At 38.6% G+C, this 25,829-nt stretch overlaps 1 protein-coding gene across 1 annotated transcript in view; it reads left to right on the top strand.

Annotated features, from left to right (window-relative positions):
• The window catches only part of LOC137005697 (gastrula zinc finger protein XlCGF57.1-like), a 661,382-nt gene that overhangs the window by 327,660 nt on the left and 307,893 nt on the right, over positions 1–25,829 (top strand). The window lies entirely within an intron of this gene.

The following is a 25,829-nucleotide window of genomic DNA, read 5'->3' as shown; positions in this document are numbered from 1 at the left end:
AATTTCAGCTTCATTTTCTTTTAGTTCAACTAATAAAGTTTAAGTCAAAATTTGAAATGCTTTAAAATAATATGAATATAATCCACAACTGCTTACATTTATATTAAGGACATTTAGCTTTTGTATAAACAGATAGGCATCTGTTGATTTACGGAAGCCCTAAACGGCCATAAATTATTTTTTTTCTATCTTATTTTCTCGTGATCTCGAGATTTGTCGTGAACATGACTTATTAGGCTTGTTTGAGATGCGCTCAGCCTCGCCTGAAGGCTCAGACTAAATACTTGGGGTTTCGAGTCTGACGACAGCACGAAGGCGTGGCTTATTCGCAAGGTCAAGGAACATGCGCCGTTTACATGCTCCCGGAAGACCGCAAACTTCAATAGTAATCGCGCAGAAGCCCTCGTTGTTTGTTTAATTTTTACTCAGTTGAAACAAGAATGATATTACTGTGTTAATCTAGCTAATTTGGCATTTGGGAATAATGACACGTGACACTGTTGCTTGGTGTCAAGGGCACGTACACTAACAGTGAAAATTTTGGAAAAATCACTATTTTTTAATGTTTTTGAACGAAGTCTCTTATGCTAATTAAGGCTGCATTTATTTCATAATAAATACAGAATAAACAATAATATTGTGAAATATTATTACAATTTAAAATTGTGGTTTTCTATTTTAATATACTTTAAAATATAATTCATATCAGTATATCATTCTAATATGCTGATTTATTATCAATGTTGGAAACATTTGTGTTGCTTAATATTTTTTTGGAACCTGTGATACATTTTTCAGGATTCATTGATGAATAAAAGGTTAAAATGAACAGCATTTATTCATAATATAAATATTTTCTAACAATATAAATCTTTACTATCACTTTTTATCAATTTAACACATCCGTGCTGAATAAAAGTATTAATTTATTTAAAAAAAAAAAAAAAAAAAAAAAAAAGAAAGAAAGAAGGACTGACCCAATGCTGATTTTTTTTTTTTAAACTTTATTCATCAAAGAATCCTGAAAATGTCTCACAGGTTATAAAATAATATTAAGCAGCACAACTGTTAAATCATCATATTAAAATGATTTCTGAAAGATCATGTGTCACTGAAGACTGCAGTAATGATGCTGAAAAATCATCTTTACCATCACAGGAATAAATTATATTTTAAAGTATAGTAAAATAGAAAACCATAATTTTAAATTGTAATAATATTTCACAATGTTATTGGTTTTTCTGTATTTATTATGAAATAAATGCAGCCTTAATGAGCATAAGAGACTTTGTTCAAAAACAAAGTCAAAGTAGTTTCCAAAGACACACATACACACACACACACACACACACACATATATATATATATAGAGAGAGAGAGAGAGAGAGACTTAGTTACTAAGTTTACCCAAAAAATGAAAATTTAAACACCTTTAAACCTGTGACTTTATTTCTTCTGTTGAACAAGAATGTTGGTAACCCATTTTCTCTTGTGTTCAACAAAAGAAACTCTTACACAGGTTTAGAACAACTTGAGGGTGATTAAATGACAATTTTATATTTGGGTGAACTATTCCTTTAACACAGCTTACATTTTTTATAGTGTAATTTGAGATCAATTGTATTTCACTGGTGTGATGTCTTCAAATGACAGTGTAATAAATCTTAACTATAGTTTATTTAATATTTATCTAATATTTTATTTCTAAAAAGGACTGTTTATTCAAAAGTAAAAGTTTATATAAAGCAGTTAAATGTGTCAATTACATCTATTAGCTTAGGAGGCATTTATAGATGTTTAAATAAAATGTTAAACATGCACTCTTCACTGGTCTCTCACACAAAATCATAGTACAAAATAATACATGGTGTTCAATAACATATCTAAAGGTAATCAAGTTTACACAATTTGCATGTTAATACAAACACAAGAGCATTTTGTGTGGTTAAATTGTTATTTGGAATGCAATTCATTTATATGCACCCGGAGAACAAACTCAATGAAACTTAAGTAATCCTCTGCTATTCCTGGAACACAAAACCAACTGTTACGACCCCGATGGTGATGAATCAAAGGATAAAGGGTTGTAACATTAAACTTGGGAGGAGACACATACACAAATATGTCATAACCAGGTGATGTGTACAAGGAAAGGACACAAGTCTGAATAAGCAAATGATTTATTTACAATATGCAAGGGTATGAAAATAGCATGAGAAGGGAAAAATATGTTTAAAATGAAGAAAAAGAAATAAGAATATATACCATTTACACATATGCAAAAAAGTTATAACACATTACAAATGAGTAACAAATTGGAAGGTCCCTAGAAAACACAGATAGAGGCTATAACACAACAGAAGGCCTTGCGAGTTGCGTCTTGACTCCAATTTTATGCCACGGTACAGCAAACACATTGGAGACTGGGTCAATGACGAAACAGGAAACACAGGGTCAGGTGCAGTGACACTATGAAAGTGAAAGTAAAAAGTAGGAAAAGCACTCAAGGGCAGAAAAGAACAAATATTAAAGGGTTAGTTCACCCAAAAATGAAATTTCTGTCATTAATTATAAAGACAGTTGTAATGACAGTGCAGCGCTTTCAGGTTCTACATCAGTTCTTCACATTAGCAACACAACGCATGTGTGATAATGAGGCAGACCAATAATGAGCCGGCGTTCTGGCGTAGAACCCGGAAACACTGCTCTGTCTCTACAACATATACAGAGTAGGAGACTGACAGGTAAGAGAAGAAATTAAATAAAGTCATTATTTTTGTGGTTGAACCACTGTAGTCATGTTGACTATTTTAGTTATGTCTATTATGTTTTTACTACTTCTCTGGACCTCAGGGATGCAAACAGGTAAGGGGAAAAAAGTTAGAAAATTAGGGCAGGGGCATGCTCCAAACAGATTTTCAAAACTGTAATTTTACTCGCGCACACAAAAAAATTGTTGCAACATTTCACCAAAATCAAGATTGAATAGGCTACATTTAGTCAAAACCTCATGTTATAAAAAGATGAAGTGCTATGGCTATTTAAGACAATATTGGCTGATTAGAGCTAAACTGTTTGCCCTCTCTCTCCTTTCACTGTTGCCACATCTCAGACCTCAAAAGTTTCCACATCTCAGACCCCCCACCCACAAAAAAACATTAGATCTATGCAAATCCCATAAGTGACCTATTTTGATCTCAAAAAGGTGAGTTGTCACTGAAAGGTGAGGAGTTTGCAACAATGAATGTGGTAATTATGTAGCTTTCTCTTGGGAATAGGAAACCTCTCAGATTTGATCAAAAATATCATAAATAGAGTAATTAATGACAGAATTTTCATTTTTGGGTGAACTAACCCTTTAACATAATGCATTTTGTTTGAGTTTGTGGTACACAAACTTCCTCATTTCCACTGCATGACGTTGTGCCAGCTGGCTTAGACTGATGCCTCTCGTCAGGGCAAGAGCATTCTGGACAGAGAAATTAAAAATATTTAATGTCATATAAAAGTCCATTTATGTATTCAAAAGAAAATGTTGCACAAAGAAACAAGTTGTGGCTATGAAGCTTTGCAATGCCTTACCAGTAGAACAAAAGCCCCACAACTGCTGGAATCGTTTTGTGGTGCAGAGCAGAGACCACCATATTCCCAGAATCCTCCCAATTCATTAGTATGACTGTACCTCACAGCCATATACCTCCTGAGAAAATAAGTGGAATGCATTCAATTATTTACAAGGTTAAATTGAGTATTTCTAATGTTTCCATAATTTGGCCTAGTTCAACTTTAGATTACATCTAAGGGTGCTTTCACACTGGCAGTTCAGTTCTAAACAGAGCACCGGTCGCATGAAAAATTGATAATGTGAAATCTGTCATAAGACCCTGAAGCACACTAGGGTACTGAACCTGACACTACCTGTACGAGGTGGTCTGAGCTCAGAGAGTTCTGTAGCACTGGAACTAATCACTGTAGGACTAATCCATTGAATTGGCTCTTTCACTCTCTCTCCTCTCCACCTTCAGCTGGTGCACTGGCGCCGTTGTACTGTGGCTGCCGTCACATCATCCAAGTGGATGCTGCACACTGGTGGTGGATGAGGAGAGACCCCTGATATGATTGTAAAGCGCTTTGGGTGTACAGTAGTACATATGAAAGCGCTATATAAATGCCACATTCATTCATTCATAATCTATGGTATGATTCATGTGAATATGAAAGCAACTCAGGTTCGCATTTGTACACGAAGTAAAGTAACTTGGGCATGTGTTTTTTAGCCGATGACGACACACACAGACCTCAACAAACGTGCCCAATGTGAAAGCCCTTAAAAGATCAATATGATGGCCGATAAACAAGCAGAACTTAATTCTGTTGGAGTGAAGAGTAAAAATATGTACAATATGACACTACAACATACTATGATTAAAAGAAAAACATGTACAGTAACATTACTCAATTTGTAAAAATTCTACATCTTACCTCCACATATCAACATACATGACATGGTTTCCTAACTTTGAGTCCAGTATTGATACTTCCATATTCGGAACATCAGCTACCAGAAGAATCCAGTGATTGTTGCTCACATGGATTGGAAGGAAAATCCACTTCATTTGGGAGAATGCCACCTTAAAATAAAAGACATCAAGAAAAAAAAGTGACATACTGTTGAGATAACATTCACTTTCTTTCTATGCAACCCACTACAATGTGAATATGCAATTAAACTTTCATGCTAGGAGACTAAATGTCTCTCCTCAGCCATTGGTTAATAATTACATTTCACTGGACAGTGTTTGAATTAGAGTTTCACTTGCTTTGTCTTGAACACTGAGTGCTTGAAAGTTTCGTTCTGCACTATTTCAATTAATCTCAATGGATGCACAGAGTATTTGATGTACCATAAACTCTGTGAATGCGCACGATTCGCTGACGCTTAGTGTTTCTCACACACACAAGTGAGACAGAGTCTGTCATACCATGTAGAATTGACATGCTACATGTAAATTATATTCTCCGTTTTATTTTCCTGTCAAAAAACATACTTCATTTGGAATTAATTAGCCTATGAGAACAAGCAGAAGCCACTGCTGGTTTCACTTGTAGTGTGCACAAAAAAACAAAACTAATGAATTTATTCAATTTCTTCTCTTCCATTTCAGTCTCCTCAGTATTGGCCCACGCTGTACACATGAGCAACATGACACATGCATGTAATGCTGATGCATGCGTGATGCTGATGCAGGAGCTGGTCAATAATGAGTCGCCATTCTAAAGTAGAACACGGAAGCCCTAAAATGTGTTCACAATGTAAACAGTATATGAGAATGACAAGGAAGAGAAGAAATTGTTGAATTAAGTCATTATTTTTGTTTTTGCACACAAAGTATTATTTTTGCTTCATAACATTAAAGGGTTAGTTCACCCAAAAATGAAAATAATGTCATTAATTACTCACCCTCATGTCGTTCCACACCCGTAAGACCTTCTTTAATCTTCAGAACACAAATTAAGTTACTTTTGTTGAAATACGATGGCTCAGTGAGGCCTGCATAGCCAGAAATGGTACTTCCTCTCTCAAGATCCTAAAGGTACTCAAAACATTTAAATCAGTTCATGTGACTTCAGTGGTTCAATATTAATATAAAGCGACAAAAATATTTTTGTGTGTGTGCCACTGCAGTCACGTCGACTGTTTTAATAATGACTTTAGTACCTTTCTGGACCTTGAAAGAGGTCATTTAATTGCCATCTATAGATGAGTCATACACCTCTCAGATTTCATTAAAATATCTTAATTTGTGTTCCAAAGATGAACAAAGGTCTTATGGATGTGGAACAACATGAGGGTGAGTTATTAATGACAGAATTTTCATGTTTAGGTGAACCCTTTAAGTTCTATTTAAATGACAAATATGCATTCATTCATTTTTATTCATAATGGTTAACACAATTTAGTTTTACTTAAAGGAACACTCTACTTTTTTTGAAAATAGGCTCATTTTCCAACTCCCCTAGAGTTAAACAGTTGAGCTTTACCGCTTTCGAATCCATTCAGCCAATCTCCGGGTCTGGCGGTACCACTTTTAGCATAGCTTAGCATAGATGTGGCTAGGAACTATATTCTCATTCTGGCGTAATAATCAAGGAACTGTGTTGCCGTACCATGGGTGCAGCAGGTGCAATATTACACAGTGTCTCACAAATGTCTCTATGGTTGCAAGGCACGCTCCCTGTGAATGCAGGGGGTCACAACCATATCATTGTGCCTGCTGCACTCATGGTATGGCAGCAAAGTTCCTTGATTATTACGCCAGAATGAGAATATAGTTTCTAGCCATATCAGCCAAGAAAATTACAACTTTTCATTTTCCATCAGTCTTAGTATACAATGTAACTACAAGAAAGGGTCAAGTTTTAAATAGGAAAAATATCAAAACTCTTTGGTCATTTTTGAGCGAGATGCTAACGGTCTAATCAGATTCAATGAACTATGCTAAGCTATGCTAAAAGTGGTACCGAAAACGGTAAAACTCAACTGTTTAACTCTAGGGGAGTTGGAAAATGAGTCTATTTTAAAAAAAGTGGAATGTTCCTTTAAGTTTTGTAATAAGAAAAAATTAAATGTCTAATATATAATGAATGATTCCACCAAAACAGCTCGTCTGCGTAAAATGGCACATCTTTTTACATTAAAGGGAGGGTTCACCCAAAAATGAAAATTCTGTCATCATATACTCATAGCTTAGCATAGCTTACTCACCCTCATGTTGTTCCAAGCACATAAATTTCTTTCTTCTGTTGAGCACAAAGGAAGATGTTTTGATTAAAGTTTGTAACCAGGCAACTTTGCGGCACCATTGACTTCCATAGCAGGAAAAAAACTACTATGGAAGTCAATGGTGCCCCAAAACTGTTCAGTTTAACACATTCCTTAAAATATCTTCCAAAAGAACAAAGAAATTTATACAGGTTTCATACAACAACAGGCTGAATTAATGATGACAATTTTCATTTTTGGGTGAACTATCCCTTTAATGTAAAAAGGTGTGCCATTTTACGAAGACGAGCTGTTTTGGTGGAATCATTCATTCATATAATCATACAATATACCTTCATATAATATACCTTCATCATTCATTCATATAATATACCTCAATAATCATATACCTCAAACTCGTTGTGCTCCTCATTGCTGATCCATTTTTGCTTTGTGTCAGGAGCATTATCCTGCTGAAAGAGGCCACAGCCTCCAGGGAACACCATTTCCTTGAAAGGGTGTACGTGGTCTCAACAATGCTTAGGTAGGTGGTACGTGTCAAAGTAACATCCACATGGATGGCAGGACCCAAGGTTTCCCAGCATAACATTGCCCAAAGCATCACACTGCCTCCACCGACTTCTTCCCATAGTGCATTCTGGTGCCATGAGTTCCCCAGGTAAGTGACGCACACTCACCCGGCCATCCATGTGATGTAAAAGAAAACATTCTTCCATTGCTCCATGGTCCAGTTCTGATGCTCACGTGTCCACTGTTGGCACTTTCGGCGGTGGACGGGGTCAGCATGCAGCTATGCAGCCCCATACTCAACAAACTGATGCACTGTGTATTCTGAGACCTTTCTATCAGAACCAGCATTAACTTCTTGAACTACAGTACTATTTGAACTACAGTAGCTCGTCTGTTGGATCAGACCACACGGGCCAGTATTCAGTCCGCACGTGCATCAACGAGCCTTTGTGACGAGGATATTTTGGATATTTTTCTTACACATATTGCTTAGTTTCTGAAGGCCTTTATTAACCCCCCAGATCTGTGTGGAGTACATTTATGGTGGATGGATGCACTTTCTTGAGCCTCAAAGTCAAACTTGTTAATCCCATTCACTGCCATTATAAAGCTTGGATGCGTCAGGATATTTATTAATACAACTCCGACTGTGTTCATCAGAAAGAAGAAAGTCATATACACCTAGGATGGTTTGAGGGTAAGTAAAGCTTGAGATAATTTTTTATTTTAAAGTGTTCAAACCTATATGAGATTTTTCTTCTGTTGAGCTAAACGGAGGATAATTTGAAGAATGTTTGTAACTGCTGATGGTAGCCATTGACATCCATAGTGGGGGATACTATAGAAGTCAATGGCTACTGTCAGCAGTTACAAACATTCTTCAAAATATCTTCTTTTGTGTTCATCAGAAGAAAGAAACTCATACAGGTTGAGTACTGACAATTTTGTTTTGAGTGAATTATCCCTTTAAACACAGTAACATATAAATATTGTAGGAGTTACATTAGTCATAATCACCTTTTTAAACATCCAGTCATCAAATTGGTCACGTTCCCAAAGCAGAGGCATGTATGTAGAAATATTGAAACAGAAGTTTCCAGTGTTGGCCTCTGTGTTGTTTTCGAGTGTCAACGTGTCCAAGTATGCATTTATCACCTGTGACAAACAGTAAAGAAATTTAGTTTTGAAGACTTTATCAACCCTATTCTTCCCTTTTAACCTATCATAATACCTAATTCTACCTTATCATTTAACCAGTGAGGATGTTTCAGAGATTTAAAATCCCTGCTCTCTAACATCTGTCCACAGACAGACAACCTAACTCCACTTTCTACCTCAGCAATGTCATACTTGATCAGCTCTGCCAGAAGTGTCTCAGCCTCTGTCAAATAATACCATATTTTAAATTTCACATTGCAATAACACCTTAAATTATTGCCATTACTGTAGTTGCAGTATAATCAATGTATAACTTGAACATACTACTCACCTGGCAAACCTACTGTAGTGCAGTCTGTAAGCAAGTTCTCTTTCGAAGAACCAGACTGGTTCCCTGTGTCACCTACAACATAAAAAATTTGCATTGAATGGTGACTTAACATGGATGCAGAAAGCATTCCTTCCCTTAGTCACCTTACCACTGATTCTTTTCTCAATTCTCCTTTTTTTGGCTTTCACCTTTCCTTTTCTTTTCTGTGGTGGAAGTACACGAAGTTTCAGTTTTATGTCATCTTGGTTACTTAGAAGTGGTAGTAAGTCTTCTTTTGGGACAGAGCATTTCATCTTTCCTGCAAGTTCATGAATGACTGCAGTTGCATTACGTAACAACTCATGATCCATGCATATGTATGATAGATCCTGAAGAATTTTTAATTTCTCTCTAAGGGCACACTGTGCAGTGGAAACTTCATTTGCCTCCATGTCTGTCTTCAAGTACTGAATGTCACAACAGTCTATGGCAACAGGATGTACAGCATTTTCCTTACATGTCGACGCGCTGCCCACAAAGCTATTGGTGCAGACAGTAGTGTCCTTGTCAATCACTTCCTTCACCTCCAAATGTTTTTGACTTGACACAACATCCGAGTCAAGAGTGACATAAGGACTGCTGATGTAATCTGGGCACAATGAGTACCATGAGTTGTCAGTGTGTTTGAAAACAGCAAAAAAATGCTTGCAGGGTAAAAAAGTGGAATTAAAAGATCTGCATTCACATGATGGAAAACGGTCTTTGTCTCCGAGATCCACTGTGTACCATTCACATGAGTGCTCACTCTGGACTTTATAAAGCCCCTTTCTCTGCTCTTGAATCTGTTGGGAGGTACAGTAACAAGCTGCCTCTAGGTTTTTCAGGCAATGTTGCACAAAAGATCTTGGACGGTCCCAGAGGAACTCAGGAACATCACCACTGTATACTCTGTGTTGACTGCTGTACATGTAATTAAGTTTAGCATATGAGAGGAGCTGCTCTGGGATGAATTCAGTAACAATCATTTCAACCAAAGATGATACTGTTTTAGTACCCGAAATCTTCAGGTAAAAGCTCTTCAAGGAGTTGTTCATTGCTTCAATGCCATTGTTTGTGGTTACAGATACATTAAATCCATGAGGGGAGAATCCTCTGCACCACCTCTGGGTAAAAAAATAAATAAAATAAAATAATAATCTTTTAAATCTAGTTACAAGTAACAAGCAAAAAAAAGCCTTTCTGATCTCCCTTTACACTACATCAAAAATACCTTTACTGTCAATGTACATAAAAGCACTACAATTAATTATAATTCCCACTGTGACACAATACACAGACATCAAAAAAAATATTCTCAAGGTGACACTGTTGTAACCCCTACCTCTTTAATATTGAGCCACCTTTTCTCAACATAGTTTCGAACAGCTGTGTTACTCTTATACAAGACACTGTCCCTGAGCTTACTTATCGCTGCCTCACATGTTTCTATATCATGTGCAGATGCTACACTACGAAGGAGGCCAAGAAGTTCACTGCGATCCTGATCAGAGAGTTGGTTCTTGCCTGCAACAGGTACATTAAAATGTTACAACTATTACTGTTTAATACACACATAATTTGTAGCGTTGTCCAGTTAAATAAATTAACGTGAATGTTTCCACATGATATCAGTACTTTTCTATTACACACATTTCTTTGTAGGAAAAGTTCTTCATCGTATAACAGCTAAAATTATATGAAAAGAAACAAATATGACAAATATATTTGTTCATTTAAAAAAAGTAATACTAATATATTATATATATACACACAGTACAGTCCAAAAGTTTGGAACCACTAAGATTTTTAATGTTTTTAAAAGAAGTTTCGTCTGCTCACCAAGGCTACATTTATTTAATTAAAAATACAGTAAAAAAACAGTAATATTGTGAAATATTATTACAATTTAAAATAACTGTGTACTATTTAAATATATTTGACAAAGTAATTTATTCCGGTGATGCAAAGCTGAATTTTCAGCATCGTTACTCCAGTCTTCAGTGTCACATGATCCTTCAGAAATCATTCTAATACGCTGATTTGCTGCTCAAGAAACATTTATGATTATTTTCAATGTTGAAAACAGTTGTATACTTTTTTTTTCAGGATTCCATGATGAATAGAAAGTTCAAAAGAACAGCATTTATCTGAAATACAAAGCTTCTGTAGCATTATACACTACCGTTCAAAAGTTTGGGTCAGTAAGAATTTTTATTTTTATTTTTTTTGAAAAGAAATTAAAGAAATGAATACTTTTATTCAGCAAGGATGCATTAAATCAATCAAAAGCAGTAAAGACATTTATAATGTTACAAAAGATTAGATTTCAGATAAACACTGTTCTTTTGAACTTTCTATTCATCAAATAATCCTGAAAAAAAAATATTGTACACAAATATTTTGTACAATTGTACACATTAAATGTTTCTTGAGCAGCAGATCAGCATATTAGAATGATTTCTGAAGGATCATGTGACACTGAAGACTGGAGTAATGATGCTGAAAATTCAGCTTTGCATCACAGAAATAAATAACTTTGTCAAATATATTCAAATAGAAAACAGTTATTTTAAATTGTAATAATATTTCACAATATTACTGTTTTTACTGTATTTTTAATTAAATAAATGTAGCCTTGGTGAACAGACGAAACTTCTTTTAAAAACATTAAAAATCTTAGTGGTTCCAAACTTTTGGACTGTATATATATATATATATAATTTCACTTAGTATTTTGTTTAATATTAATTACTGCAATGTAAATTAAAAAACTAATTTTGTGTGGGGCAAATTACATGCTATATACTTAATGTAGACACATTTGAAATGAGTTGAGATTTGATTTCTGAATTATTTCAGTGCCCAAATAGTGAACTTTGCACTTAGCAGCACAGAAAACAAAATTACTGAATTTGAAAATGTCCTCAAAAATGAGCAACATGTCTGTGACTGTTACTGTTATCAACAACCCAAAATTAGGGTTACAATTGTTGGTGCCTCAGTTAACTGAGTTATGATATACTGATTTGATTGTAAAAAAAAAAAAAAAAAAAAAAAAAAAGTTAAATATATATATAGGGCTAGACATTCGAAAGAGAGAAAGAGAAAAAGAAAAGAGAAAGAGTATTCTTACTTTCTCTTGTCCAGCGAATCCAGGCTTGCTCTCGATGGAAAGAACACAGGTATTTTTGAGCATGTGGGAAAACCAATTGAAGTGCCTGGTATTCTTGTTCACAATAATCAGTCATGAAATATTTTGGATTCCAGGCATCATTCTATTTTTTTATTAAAGACAAGGCCTCAGAGATCGCCATGGTGGATTCATTTTCACAGATGAACTCTGCAACAGGTTTGTAGCCAACATTTGTCCTGACAACAACTAGAAAAAGTGGCAAGGCATATTTTGTCGTTCGGTATGTGGCATCCAGGAGAACCATGTCTCCATACAGTTTCAGAAGTCTCTGCTGTTCTTGGGACTGATGCACAAATAAAAATGTGTTCTGAATGGATTCCTCTTCTTCACTTTTCACACAATCAACATCTTGCGATACTTTATTGTCCATGATTTGGGCTTCTGAGCATTTTCTGAAATAAAAATGTGCACTAGGGTCGTCATCTTTCCATTTCTTGAGCTTTTCTTCCAAATTAAGCTGATCAAGACCAGAGTACCTTCCTGCTACTAAAGACAAATGCACATGATTTTGAATAGTATGGCTAGATGGAAAGTAGCACTGATCATGTGACTTTGGGAGGACACAATCGGAAGCGGAGAGTTCAGTGTTCACAAATTGCCGAAGCACTTTTTTGAGGAAAGGCACAGAAGTAATGCCTAATGACACATACTCTTGAATTTTCTTCTTCACAAGAGGGTGGATATTTCTTGTGTATGCACTTTCTGCCGAAATCTTGTGGTGTTGGTGAGCTGTCTCAAGTGGCAAGTTGATGTGAATAATTTCAGATGACTCTGCTTCATTTTTCTGTAGAGCTGCTTTCAGAGTGTCCATAATCATTTGTTTCCTCACTTTAGAAGCTCCTTTTTCAACGCTGAATTTGTCAAATCTGAAAAAAAAAAATTTTTTTTTTTTGTAAGAAAAACTACAATCCCAGGCTTCCAGCAACGGCCAAACGCAAGTTTGAGTTTCGGCCGAAGAGTGACCCCAGACCCGACGTATGATGTAGGATGTAAGAGTAGCATAGGCTTAGGTGAGAGTAGTGCACCATGTATAATCGTATGTCTTTTAATTTTTTATTTGTTAATACAGTTTTAACTTATTATAAAAACCCTATTCAAGTCAACTTCACTTTTATGCTGTTTTTTTTATTTTTGTCAGATACCATCCTTGATGAACATGTCGAAAATTAGTGCGCAAACAGTAGCTCAGGTAGGTAAAAAAAACACGAGGAGAAGCGTCAGAATAATACACCAGCAATCACAGACTATCGCATTCAGATTTCTCAGGACGTCCATCGAGTTTGCTAAACAACAGTAGTTAATTTGCCCTGAAATTTATACTGAGGTTGTGTGAGAAAAACACTGCTAAGGAAACAAAACAAAATGCTGATGAACAACAATGCCATTTTGCCTTGCCTTTAAACAACAACATATCTCTGACTATCGACACACAAAACTATCATCTATCGGCACATATTAAAGACTAATTAAACTTTTGTTGACTAAGCCTCTTCTTGTTGACTAACCTTTGGTTGACTATTAGGGGGTACCCCTAAATAAATTTGAATTCAATGTATTTCTCTTCAAGTTTATACATTAAACCTATCAGTGGGTAAAGAAACATGCTGTTAACTTAATACGGAATAAGTATTTTTGTGTTTTAAAATATTTCTAGAGTAATGCAATTAGGCTATTCAAATATTAAAGGTTTTTTTCCAACCTTATTGTACAGATGCAATGTTGCTTACCTTCTAATGTACCTAATAAAAAGCTTGGCTGTGCAGCCAACTTTTTTGGTTGTTTGAATGTACATTCTCTTTCTTTTGCCAGAATATATATGTTCATCTTCTGAAAAGAGCTGAAATGTATGCAAAAGTATTAATAGAAAAGTATGCTTTGGTAAATTGTGCATTATAGTTTACCTATGAAACAAAAGAAATCCCCTAAATCTTACCTCCTGAGTTTTGCAATTCTTTCGCGGAATGCCATGCTGACAGCAATGAATTATTCTGTTTGTGACAGAAAGTGGTACATCCTCTGACAAATCTTCCACCTGCCAAACCAGACGATGTGGCCCTTTTTCTTTCTTTCTTTTATCATCAGACCTACAATGAAAAGACAAGAAATTATAATAATAATCTTCAGTTCTATAAAAGCAACCAAAACATCTCTTATTGTCATTCTTACCAAACAATGAAAGATGTCAGTGTTTCTCTCTTGTGGCATTCTAGTACAGTGCTGAGGTCAGATTTATTGGTGACGAAACCAGACACTGTGTTTTTTGTGATGTTCAGCACTTTAAAACAATCAGGGAGCCATTCTGTTAAAAAAAATTTAGGAAGATGGTCTGTAAGGAAGGACTAAGGGAGAACATTGTGCATTTGAATAGACTTTTGAACTTTAAATATTATAAGCTCACCTAGAGTATTTCTGGTCTGGTCTGCCTCTGCCATTATGCACAGGAAACAGAGGACCTAAAAAAATGTATGAAATGAACAGATTCTTCTTATATCATATATTGTATGTGCACTTCAATGCGTGATGTCTCAGTCTAGATGCTTGGTGTCTCAGTCTAGATGCTTGGGGTCTCAGTCTAGATGCGTGGTGTCTCAGGTTAGATGCGTGGTGTCTCAGGTTAGATGCTTGGTGTCTCAGGTTAGATGCTTGGTGTCTCAGGTTAGATGCTTGGTGTCTCAGTCTAGATGCTTGGGGTCTCAGGTTAGATGCTTGGTGTCTCAGGTTAGATGCTTGGTGTCTCAGTCTAGATGCTTGGTGTCTCAGGTTAGATGCTTGGGGTCTCAGGTTAGATGCTTGGTGTCTCAGTCTAGATGCTTGGGGTCTCAGTCTAGATGCTTGGTGTCTCAGTCTAGATGCTTGGTGTCTCAGGTTAGATGCTTGGTGTCTCAGGTTAGATGCTTGGTGTCTCAGGTTAGATGCTTGGTGTCTCAGGTTAGATGCTTGGTGTCTCAGTCTAGATGCTTGGTGTCTCAGGTTAGATGCTTGGTGTCTCAGGTTAGATGCTTGGTGTCTCAGTCTAGATGCTTGGTGTCTCAGGTTAGATGCTTGGTGTCTCAGTCTAGATGCTTGTTGTCTCAGTCTAGATGCTTGGTGTCTCAGGTTAGATGCGTGTTGTCTCAGGTTAGATGCTTGGTGTCTCAGAGTAGATGCTTGGTGTCTCAGTCTAGATGCTTGGTGTCTCAGGTTAGATGCTTGGTGTCTCAGGTTAGATGCTTGGTGTCTCAGGTTAGATGCTTGGTGTCTCAGGTTAGATGCTTGGTGTCTCAGTCTAGATGCTTGGTGTCTCAGGTTAGATGCTTGGGGTCTCAGGTTAGATGCTTGGTGTCTCAGTCTAGATGCTTGGTGTCTCAGTCTAGATGCTTGGTGTCTCAGGTTAGATGCTTGGTGTCTCAGGTTAGATGCTTGGTGTCTCAGGTTAGATGCTTGGTGTCTCAGTCTAGATGCTTGGTGTCTCAGGTTAGATGCTTGGTGTCTCAGTCTAGATGCTTGGTGTCTCAGGTTAGATGCTTGGTGTCTCAGGTTAGATGCTTGGTGTCTCAGTCTAGATGCTTGGGGTCTCAGTCTAGATGCGTGGTGTCTCAGGTTAGATGCGTGGTGTCTCAGGTTAGATGCTTGGTGTCTCAGGTTAGATGCTTGGTGTCTCAGGTTAGATGCTTGGTGTCTCAGGTTAGATGCTTGGTGTCTCAGGTTAGATGCTTGGTGTCTCAGGTTAGATGCTTGGTGTCTCAGGTTAGATGCTTGGTGTCTCAGGTTAGATGCTTGGTGTCTCAGTCTAGATGCTTGGTGTCTCAGGTTAGATGCTTGGTGTCTCAGGTTAGATGCTTGGTGTCTCAGTCTAGATGCTTGGTGTCTCAGGTTAGATGCTTGGTGTCTCAGGTTAGATGCTTGGTGTCTCAGTCTAGATGCTTGGGGTCTCAGTCTAGATGCGTGGTGTCTCAGGTTAGATGCTTGGTGTCTCAGGTTAGATGCTTGGTGTCTCAGGTTAGATGCTTGGTGTCTCAGGTTAGATGCTTGGTGTCTCAGGTTAGATGCTTGGTGTCTCAGGTTAGATGCTTGGTGTCTCAGTCTAGATGCTTGGTGTCTCAGGTTAGATGCTTGGTGTCTCAGGTTAGATGCTTGGTGTCTCAGTCTAGATGCTTGGTGTCTCAGTCTAGATGCTTGGTGTCTCAGTCTAGATGCTTGGTGTCTCAGGTTAGATGCTTGGTGTCTCAGGTTAGATGCTTGGTGTCTCAGGTTAGATGCTTGGTGTCTCAGTCTAGATGCTTGGTGTCTCAGGTTAGATGCTTGGGGTCTCAGGTTAGATGCTTGGTGTCTCAGTCTAGATGCTTGGTGTCTCAGTCTAGATGCTTGGTGTCTCAGGTTAGATGCTTGGTGTCTCAGGTTAGATGCTTGGTGTCTCAGGTTAGATGCTTGGGGTCTCAGTCTAGATGCGTGGTGTCTCAGGTTAGATGCTTGGGGTCTCAGGTTAGATGCTTGGTGTCTCAGGTTAGATTCTTGGTGTCTCAAGTTAGATGCGTGGTGTCTCAGGTTAGATGTGTGGTGTCTCAGTCTAGATGCGTGGTGTCTCAGGTTAGATGCTTGGTGTCTCAGTCTAGATGCTTGGTGTCTCAGTCTAGATGCTTGGTGTCTCAGTCTAGATGCTTGGTGTCTCAGGTTAGATGCTTGGTGTCTCAGGTTAGATGCTTGGTGTCTCAGGGTAGATGCTTGGTGTCTCAGTCTAGATGCGTGGTGTCTCAGGTTAGATGCTTGGTGTCTCAGGTTAGATGCTTGGTGTCTCAGGTTAGATGCTTGGTGTCTCAGTCTAGATGCTTGGGGTCTCAGTCTAGATGCGTGGTGTCTCAGGTTAGATGCTTGGTGTCTCAGGTTAGATGCTTGGTGTCTCAGGGTAGATGCTTGGTGTCTCAGGTTAGATGCGTGGTGTCTCAGGTTAGATGCTTGGTGTCTCAGGTTAGATGCTTGGTGTCTCAGGTTAGATGCTTGGTGTCTCAGGTTAGATGCTTGGTGTCTCAGTCTAGATGCTTGGTGTCTCAGGTTAGATGCGTGGTGTCTCAGGTTAGATGCTTGGTGTCTCAGGTTAGATGCTTGGTGTCTCAGGTTAGATGCTTGGTGTCTCAGTCTAGATGCTTGGTGTCTCAGGTTAGATGCTTGGTGTCTCAGGTTAGATGCTTGGTGTCTCAGGTTAGATGCTTGGTGTCTCAGGTTAGATGCTTGGTGTCTCAGGTTAGATGCTTGGTGTCTCAGTCTAGATGCTTGGTGTCTCAGGTTAGATGCTTGGTGTCTCAGGTTAGATGCTTGGTGTCTCAGGTTAGATGCTTGGTGTCTCAGTCTAGATGCTTGGTGTCTCAGGTTAGATGCTTGGTGTCTCAGGTTAGATGCTTGGTGTCTCAGGTTAGATGCTTGGTGTCTCAGGTTAGATGCTTGGTGTCTCAGGTTAGATGCTTGGTGTCTCAGTCTAGATGCTTGGTGTCTCAGGTTAGATGCTTGGTGTCTCAGGTTAGATGCTTGGTGTCTCAGGTTAGATGCTTGGTGTCTCAGGTTAGATGCTTGGTGTCTCAGGTTAGATGCTTGGTGTCTCAGTCTAGATGCTTGGTGTCTCAGGTTAGATGCTTGGTGTCTCAGGTTAGATGCTTGGTGTCTCAGTCTAGATGCTTGGTGTCTCAGTCTAGATGCTTGGTGTCTCAGGTTAGATGCTTGGTGTCTCAGGTTAGATGCTTGGTGTCTCAGGTTAGATGCTTGGTGTCTCAGTCTAGATGCTTGGTGTCTCAGGTTAGATGCTTGGTGTCTCAGGTTAGATGCTTGGTGTCTCAGGGTAGATGCTTGGTGTCTCAGGTTAGATGCTTGGTGTCTCAGGTTAGATGCTTGGTGTCTCAGGTTAGATGCTTGGTGTCTCAGTCTAGATGCTTGGTGTCTCAGGTTAGATGCTTGGTGTCTCAGGTTAGATGCTTGGTGTCTCAGTCTAGATGCTTGGTGTCTCAGTCTAGATGCTTGGTGTCTCAGGTTAGATGCTTGGTGTCTCAGGTTAGATGCTTGGTGTCTCAGGTTAGATGCTTGGTGTCTCAGTCTAGATGCTTGGTGTCTCAGGTTAGATGCTTGGTGTCTCAGGTTAGATGCTTGGTGTCTCAGGTTAGATGCTTGGTGTCTCAGGTTAGATGCTTGGTGTCTCAGTCTAGATGCTTGGTGTCTCAGGTTAGATGCTTGGTGTCTCAGGTTAGATGCTTGGTGTCTCAGTCTAGATGCTTGGTGTCTCAGTCTAGATGCTTGGTGTCTCAGGTTAGATGCTTGGTGTCTCAGGTTAGATGCTTGGTGTCTCAGGTTAGATGCTTGGTGTCTCAGTCTAGATGCGTGGTGTCTCAGGTTAGATGCTTGGTGTCTCAGGTTAGATGCTTGGTGTCTCAGGGTAGATGCGTGGTGTCTCAGGTTAGATGTGTGGTGTCTCAGGTTAGATGCTTGGTGTCTCAGGTTAGATGCTTGGTGTCTCAGTCTAGATGCGTGGTGTCTCAGGTTAGATGTGTGGTGTCTCAGGTTAGATGCTTGGTGTCTCAGGTTAGATGCTTGGTGTCTCAGGTTAGATGCTTGGTGTCTCAGGTTAGATGCTTGGTGTCTCAGTCTAGATGCTTGGTGTCTCAGGTTAGATGCTTGGTGTCTCAGGTTAGATGCTTGGTGTCTCAGGTTAGATGCTTGGTGTCTCAGTCTAGATGCTTGGTGTCTCAGTCTAGATGCTTGGTGTCTCAGTCTAGATGCTTGGTGTCTCAGGTTAGATGCTTGGTGTCTCAGTCTAGATGCTTGGTGTCTCAGGTTAGATGCTTGGTGTCTCAGGTTAGATGCTTGGTGTCTCAGGTTAGATGCTTGGTGTCTCAGGTTAGATGCGTGGTGTCTCAGGTTAGATGCTTGGTGTCTCAGGTTAGATGCTTGGTGTCTCAGTCTAGATGCTTGGTGTCTCAGGTTAGATGCTTGGTGTCTCAGGTTAGATGCTTGGTGTCTCAGGTTAGATGCTTGGTGTCTCAGGTTAGATGCTTGGTGTCTCAGTCTAGATGCTTGGTGTCTCAGGTTAGATGCTTGGTGTCTCAGGTTAGATGCTTGGTGTCTCAGGTTAGATGCTTGGTGTCTCAGGTTAGATGCTTGGTGTCTCAGTCTAGATGCTTGGTGTCTCAGGTTAGATGCTTGGTGTCTCAGGTTAGATGCTTGGTGTCTCAGGTTAGATGCTTGGTGTCTCAGGTTAGATGCTTGGTGTCTCAGGTTAGATGCTTGGTGTCTCAGTCTAGATGCTTGGTGTCTCAGGTTAGATGCTTGGTGTCTCAGGTTAGATGCTTGGTGTCTCAGGTTAGATGCTTGGTGTCTCAGTCTAGATGCTTGGTGTCTCAGGTTAGATGCTTGGTGTCTCAGGTTAGATGCTTGGTGTCTCAGGTTAGATGCTTGGTGTCTCAGGTTAGATGCTTGGTGTCTCAGGTTAGATGCTTGGTGTCTCAGTCTAGATGCTTGGTGTCTCAGGTTAGATGCTTGGTGTCTCAGGTTAGATGCTTGGTGTCTCAGGTTAGATGCTTGGTGTCTCAGGTTAGATGCTTGGTGTCTCAGTCTAGATGCTTGGTGTCTCAGGTTAGATGCTTGGTGTCTCAGGTTAGATGCTTGGTGTCTCAGGTTAGATGCTTGGTGTCTCAGTCTAGATGCTTGGTGTCTCAGGTTAGATGCTTGGTGTCTCAGGTTAGATGCTTGGTGTCTCAGGTTAGATGCTTGGTGTCTCAGGTTAGATGCTTGGTGTCTCAGGTTAGATGCTTGGTGTCTCAGGTTAGATGCTTGGTGTCTCAGTCTAGATGCTTGGTGTCTCAGGTTAGATGCTTGGTGTCTCAGGTTAGATGCTTGGTGTCTCAGTCTAGATGCTTGGGGTCTCAGTCTAGATGCGTGGTGTCTCAGGTTAGATGCTTGGTGTCTCAGGTTAGATGCTTGGTGTCTCAGGTTAGATGCTTGGTGTCTCAGTCTAGATGCGTGGTGTCTCAGGTTAGATGCTTGGTGTCTCAGGTTAGATGCTTGGTGTCTCAGGTTAGATGCTTGGTGTCTCAGGTTAGATGCGTGGTGTCTCAGGTTAGATGCTTGGTGTCTCAGGTTAGATGCTTGGTGTCTCAGGTTAGATGCTTGGTGTCTCAGTCTAGATGCTTGGTGTCTCAGGTTAGATGCTAGATGTTTGGGGTCTCAGTCTAGATGCTTGGTGTCCCAGTCTTTGATGCTTGGGGTCTCAGTCTAGATGCGTGGTGTCTCAGGTTAGATGCTTGGGGTCTCAGGTTAGATGCTTGGTGTCTCAGGTTAGATGCTTGGTGTCTCAGGTTAGATGCTTGGTGTCTCAGGTTAGATGCTTGGTGTCTCAGTCTAGATGCTTGGTGTCTCAGGTTAGATGCTTGGTGTCTCAGGTTAGATGCTTGGTGTCTCAGGTTAGATGCTTGGTGTCTCAGGTTAGATGCTTGGTGTCTCAGGTTAGATGCTTGGTGTCTCAGGGTAGATGCGTGGTGTCTCAGGTTAGATGTGTGGTGTCTCAGGTTAGATGCTTGGTGTCTCAGGTTAGATGCTTGGTGTCTCAGGTTAGATGCTTGGTGTCTCAGTCTAGATGCTTGGTGTCTCAGGTTAGATGCTTGGTGTCTCAGGTTAGATGCTTGGTGTCTCAGGTTAGATGCGTGGTGTCTCAGGTTAGATGCTTGGTGTCTCAGGTTAGATGCTTGGTGTCTCAGTCTAGATGCTTGGTGTCTCAGGTTAGATGCTTGGTGTCTCAGGTTAGATGCTTGGTGTCTCAGTCTAGATGCTTGGGGTCTCAGTCTAGATGCTTGGTGTCTCAGGTTAGATGCTTGGTGTCTCAGGTTAGATGCTTGGTGTCTCAGGTTAGATGCGTGGTGTCTCAGGTTAGATGCTTGGTGTCTCAGGTTAGATGCTTGGTGTCTCAGTCTAGATGCTTGGTGTCTCAGGTTAGATGCTTGGTGTCTCAGGTTAGATGCTTGGTGTCTCAGGTTAGATGCTTGGTGTCTCAGGTTAGATGCTTGGTGTCTCAGTTTAGATGCTTGGTGTCTCAGTCTAGATGCTTGGTGTCTCAGGTTAGATGCTTGGTGTCTCAGTTTAGATGCTTGGTGTCTCAGTCTAGATGCTTGGTGTCTCAGTCTAGATGCTTGGTGTCTCAGGTTAGATGCTTGGTGTCTCAGGTTAGATGCTTGGTGTCTCAGGTTAGATGCTTGGTGTCTCAGTCTAGATGCTTGGTGTCTCAGGTTAGATGCTTGGTGTCTCAGGTTAGATGCTTGGTGTCTCAGTTTAGATGCTTGGTGTCTCAGGTTAGATGCTTGGTGTCTCAGGTTAGATGCTTGGTGTCTCAGTTTAGATGCTTGGTGTCTCAGTCTAGATGCTTGGTGTCTCAGGTTAGATGCTTGGTGTCTCAGTTTAGATGCTTGGTGTCTCAGTCTAGATGCTTGGTGTCTCAGTCTAGATGCTTGGTGTCTCAGGTTAGATGCTTGGTGTCTCAGGTTAGATGCTTGGTGTCTCAGGTTAGATGCTTGGTGTCTCAGTCTAGATGCTTGGTGTCTCAGGTTAGATGCTTGGTGTCTCAGGATAGATGCTTGGTGTCTCAGGTTAGATGCTTGGTGTCTCAGGTTAGATGCTTGGTGTCTCAGGTTAGATGCTTGGTGTCTCAGGTTAGATGCTTGGTGTCTCAGGTTAGATGCTTGGTGTCTCAGTCTAGATGCTTGGTGTCTCAGGTTAGATGCTTGGTGTCTCAGGTTAGATGCTTGGTGTCTCAGGTTAGATGCTTGGTGTCTCAGGTTAGATGCTTGGTGTCTCAGTCTAGATGCTTGGTGTCTCAGGTTAGATGCTTGGTGTCTCAGGTTAGATGCTTGGTGTCTCAGGTTAGATGCTTGGTGTCTCAGTCTAGATGCTTGGTGTCTCAGGTTAGATGCTTGGTGTCTCAGTCTAGATGCTTGGTGTCTCAGGTTAGATGTTTTCTCATATATTATTGTTATTATTATTATTGTTATTATATTATATTATTATTATTATAGCCTTTATACATTTGAATTATTGAAAACTCGGTTGAAGTGCATATACAATATATGATATAAGAATAATCTGTTTTCACATTTATAGATTTTTTTATTTTTTATATTTTTTTAGGTCCTGTTTCCTGTGCATAATGGCAGAGGCAGACCAGACCAGAAATACTATGTGTGTATATCATATCATATCATATCATATCATATCAGCATCTAGACTGAGACACCACGCATCTAGACTGAGACACCACGCATCTAGACTGAGACACCACGCATCTAGACTGAGACACCACGCATCTAGACTGAGACATCACGCACTGAAGTGCACATACAATATATGATATAAGAAGAATCTGTTTTCACATTTCATTTCATACATTTTTTCTGTGCATAATGGCAGACCAGACCAGAAATACTATATGTGTATATCATATCATATCATATCATATCATATTAGTGTATTATATCTTATAATATATCATTTCAAGTTCAAAAGTCTATTCAAATGCACAATGTTCTCCCCTAGTCTTTCCTTACAGACCATCTTCCTAAGTCTTCTGGCACAGAATGGCTCCCTGATTGTTTTAAAGTGCTGAACATCTAAAAAACAGTGTCTGGCTTCGTCACCAATAAATCTGACCTCATCACTGAACTAGAATGCCACAAGAGAGAAACACTGACTTCTTTCATCAACCTGAGACACCAAGCATTTGGACTGAGACATCAAGCATTTGGACTGAGACATCAAGCATTTGGACTGAGACACCACCCAACATATAAAACATTACCAATTGTCAATATGTAATAACGTTTCGGTATACAGTTAAAATAAGTAATGTTAAAACAGCTGACACAACATATAATCGCTGAAACACCAAACTACACAGACAGTGTTTGAATCCTGTGAGCCATAATTAGGACGTTCACTCTACAAATTAACTTTGTAAGTAATTATTTGATGACATTTGACCGTTCATGTTTGGAAAAAAAAAGAGAATATTAAACAAACCTTAAAAATAACCTAGATGGACGTTTTTTTTTTTCTCTGGGGCTGTTTTTCGCGGTCTTCCGGGAGCATATAAACGGCGCATGCTCCTTGACCTTGCGAACAAGCCACGCCCTCGTGCTGTCGTCAGACTCGAAACCCCAAGTATTTAGTCTGAGCCCGTTTATATATGCCCGCTGCCAGGTTTCGCGGGCATGGCACGCGATAAAGAATTGGTGACAGAAGTATTAAAGTTTATATATTTTATTTTTGAACGAATGTATGTACATGTATATAATAATACTTTGAGTTATAATTACTAATAATTGTGTTACAAAAAAAAAAACATTCTGCGATTTATCTTGACAGATAATTAACTGTTTAATCAGTGTATATTAAATTTATATATATTTATAATTTATATATACACATTATAATGTGTGTGTGTGTGTGTGTGTATATATATAATATATATATATATATATATATATATACATATATATAATATATATATATATATATATATATAATACACACACACACACACACACACACACACACACAATGTGTGTATATATGTGTGTGTGTTGTGTATGTATATTATGGTTTAATTGATATATAATATCCATACTCTGCTTTAAAATATAATTATAAAAATATTTTTTTCACATGTTAAAAATTGTGATAAAAAATAGATTGTGGAAGTGCAAAAAGACCCAATGTCTCCCTAATAAATTATATTATATTACTTTTATATTACGTTATAGTATAGTCCCAACTATTTTTTTATGGAAAGTTTTCATTATTTAATGTATGAGATTGTATTGCTTACCTGTTTCCCCATCTTCTTTTCTAGTGAGATGGAGAACCTGACTCGTCCAAATCATCTTTTCTTCAATGGAATGAAGGAATTGTTCAGTCTTGTGTTGTGAACGTTGTGGCCATCACACATTGAGTTTGTGGAGAATTTGAAATTTCCATGAACTTTGTCCACTTCATTCTTTGTCCAGCTGCTTTCCTGACCTTACAAATCACTCAAGTGTTTTTAAGATCTCAAGTTTTCAATTACTCAAATGGAAAATGCTTATATCCACTGGAGTCCTCAGTGGTGCTGCGTTATCCACCACTGTCTTATATGTCCTTCTGACTGCATTTATCACAACCATGGTATGTGTTTGCTACTGGCAAATAAAATGAGGAACTAAAACATTTGCTCATTTAAAAATGTATTTAAAAATGAAAAATATCTATAATTCTTAACTCTTTTTTATTATTATTATTTATGCAATAAGAATGTGTTTTTAACTTCTGATCCATTCAAAGCCTGTGTCAAAGCGCCACTATTCGTTTGCCTGACTCCAAATGTTCACACAACACAATACAGTAGATGTGGAAAAAAATGCATATATAACACGGATGCTTCAATGGGTATATACAGTCCAATCCTATGTAAGCAATTCAAATTTATTCTAAGTTTTGCACCATTTTTTATGTATTATTTGTATTACTGTATTACTTTTTGTTTGTTGTTGTTGTCTTCCCTTCCTATCTACAGGCCCCCCCTGTATCAGGTATCAGGGAAATAAAGTATCAGGGACAGATAAAAGAGGAGTATTTGCTCTATATGAGTACAGCAGTGGCTCACAGTTGAATGTATTCATCCACTAGAGAACATAGACCTTTATATAGAAACAATAACAGATAGTAAATGTGTTCAGCATTCTGCATATACTATTTCAAGTCATAACGTGACTTTAATGCATGATTTTAATAGGCATGTATGATGAAGTCAGTGCCACAGCACTCCACAATTTTCCAATGTAAGTCTGTGGTGAAAAATGGCCATTGGGGCTCTGCTTATTTTCACATTGCCTTGTGTACACCTCACTCCAGACCAATATGGTCTCAGTCCGCTTCAGCTATATGTTTATTAGTCTGCATTAGGTGAGTAGGTAGTTAGTATGTCTATTTTTCTTAAGGTATATGTGGAGTAGCATCTAAATAATAAAAATATAAATCCTTTAATTTAAACACCCATGTGAGAGACCTTTATTCTGTTGTGTTAGATTCATGTTTGTTTTGAGAATATACATGACATTCTTTTCTCTCTCACATAAGTTCCTCCACAATTTGTAACTTTATAAATCAACATTGAGAGGCAATAAATACTAAATTAAGGGAATTCAACAGCATTATGCATCATAATCAACATTAAAGTACTGCCCTCAGGTTGAATAATGCAAGGATAATGACTTCTTACCTCTTCCAAAAGTGTGTCTGCAATTAGAACATAATATAGACAGTTTATCATTAAATAGTGTTAATACCCAGAATCTGCCCCATCTAAATTTAAGGTCAGGAGTCGCTACTGGTCAGTGTTATTGGGTGAAATGACCCCAAAACTTACTTTTTTATCTTGACAAATACACGGCACAAAATCTCATCTCTGCTCTTTTGATGAATGACTACCCTATTTTGAATAATTGATGCATCAACATGCATATGCTAAACTTGTATCTAAAATATAAATGTACAATTTAAAAGTAAATGCACATTGTTCTTAAGTGTGGCATCTTCCCCCATCATACCCATTTTTTTCCTTTATTGTTCCTGTTAAGGGGGATCCAAAATACACTTTTAAGTGTATATTTTATATCACTTTATCTATTTGTGTCTGTAGATTTCAATTATTTCTAATTATTTTCAATTACAGTAGGCTAAATATCTTATTCTTAGGCCATTTTCTCAAAATGAGTTTTTTCTCCTGCTTTGAGTCAGAAATCTCCACTTCACCAGAACTTATATACCATAGTTTACAGTTTTATTCTTGTCTATTTTCT

This window comes from Chanodichthys erythropterus, chromosome 3 (genome assembly GCF_024489055.1).
Source record: "Chanodichthys erythropterus isolate Z2021 chromosome 3, ASM2448905v1, whole genome shotgun sequence".
Taxonomy (NCBI): Eukaryota; Metazoa; Chordata; class Actinopteri; order Cypriniformes; family Xenocyprididae; genus Chanodichthys; species Chanodichthys erythropterus.
This window is presented reverse-complemented; position numbering and strand designations above follow the sequence as displayed.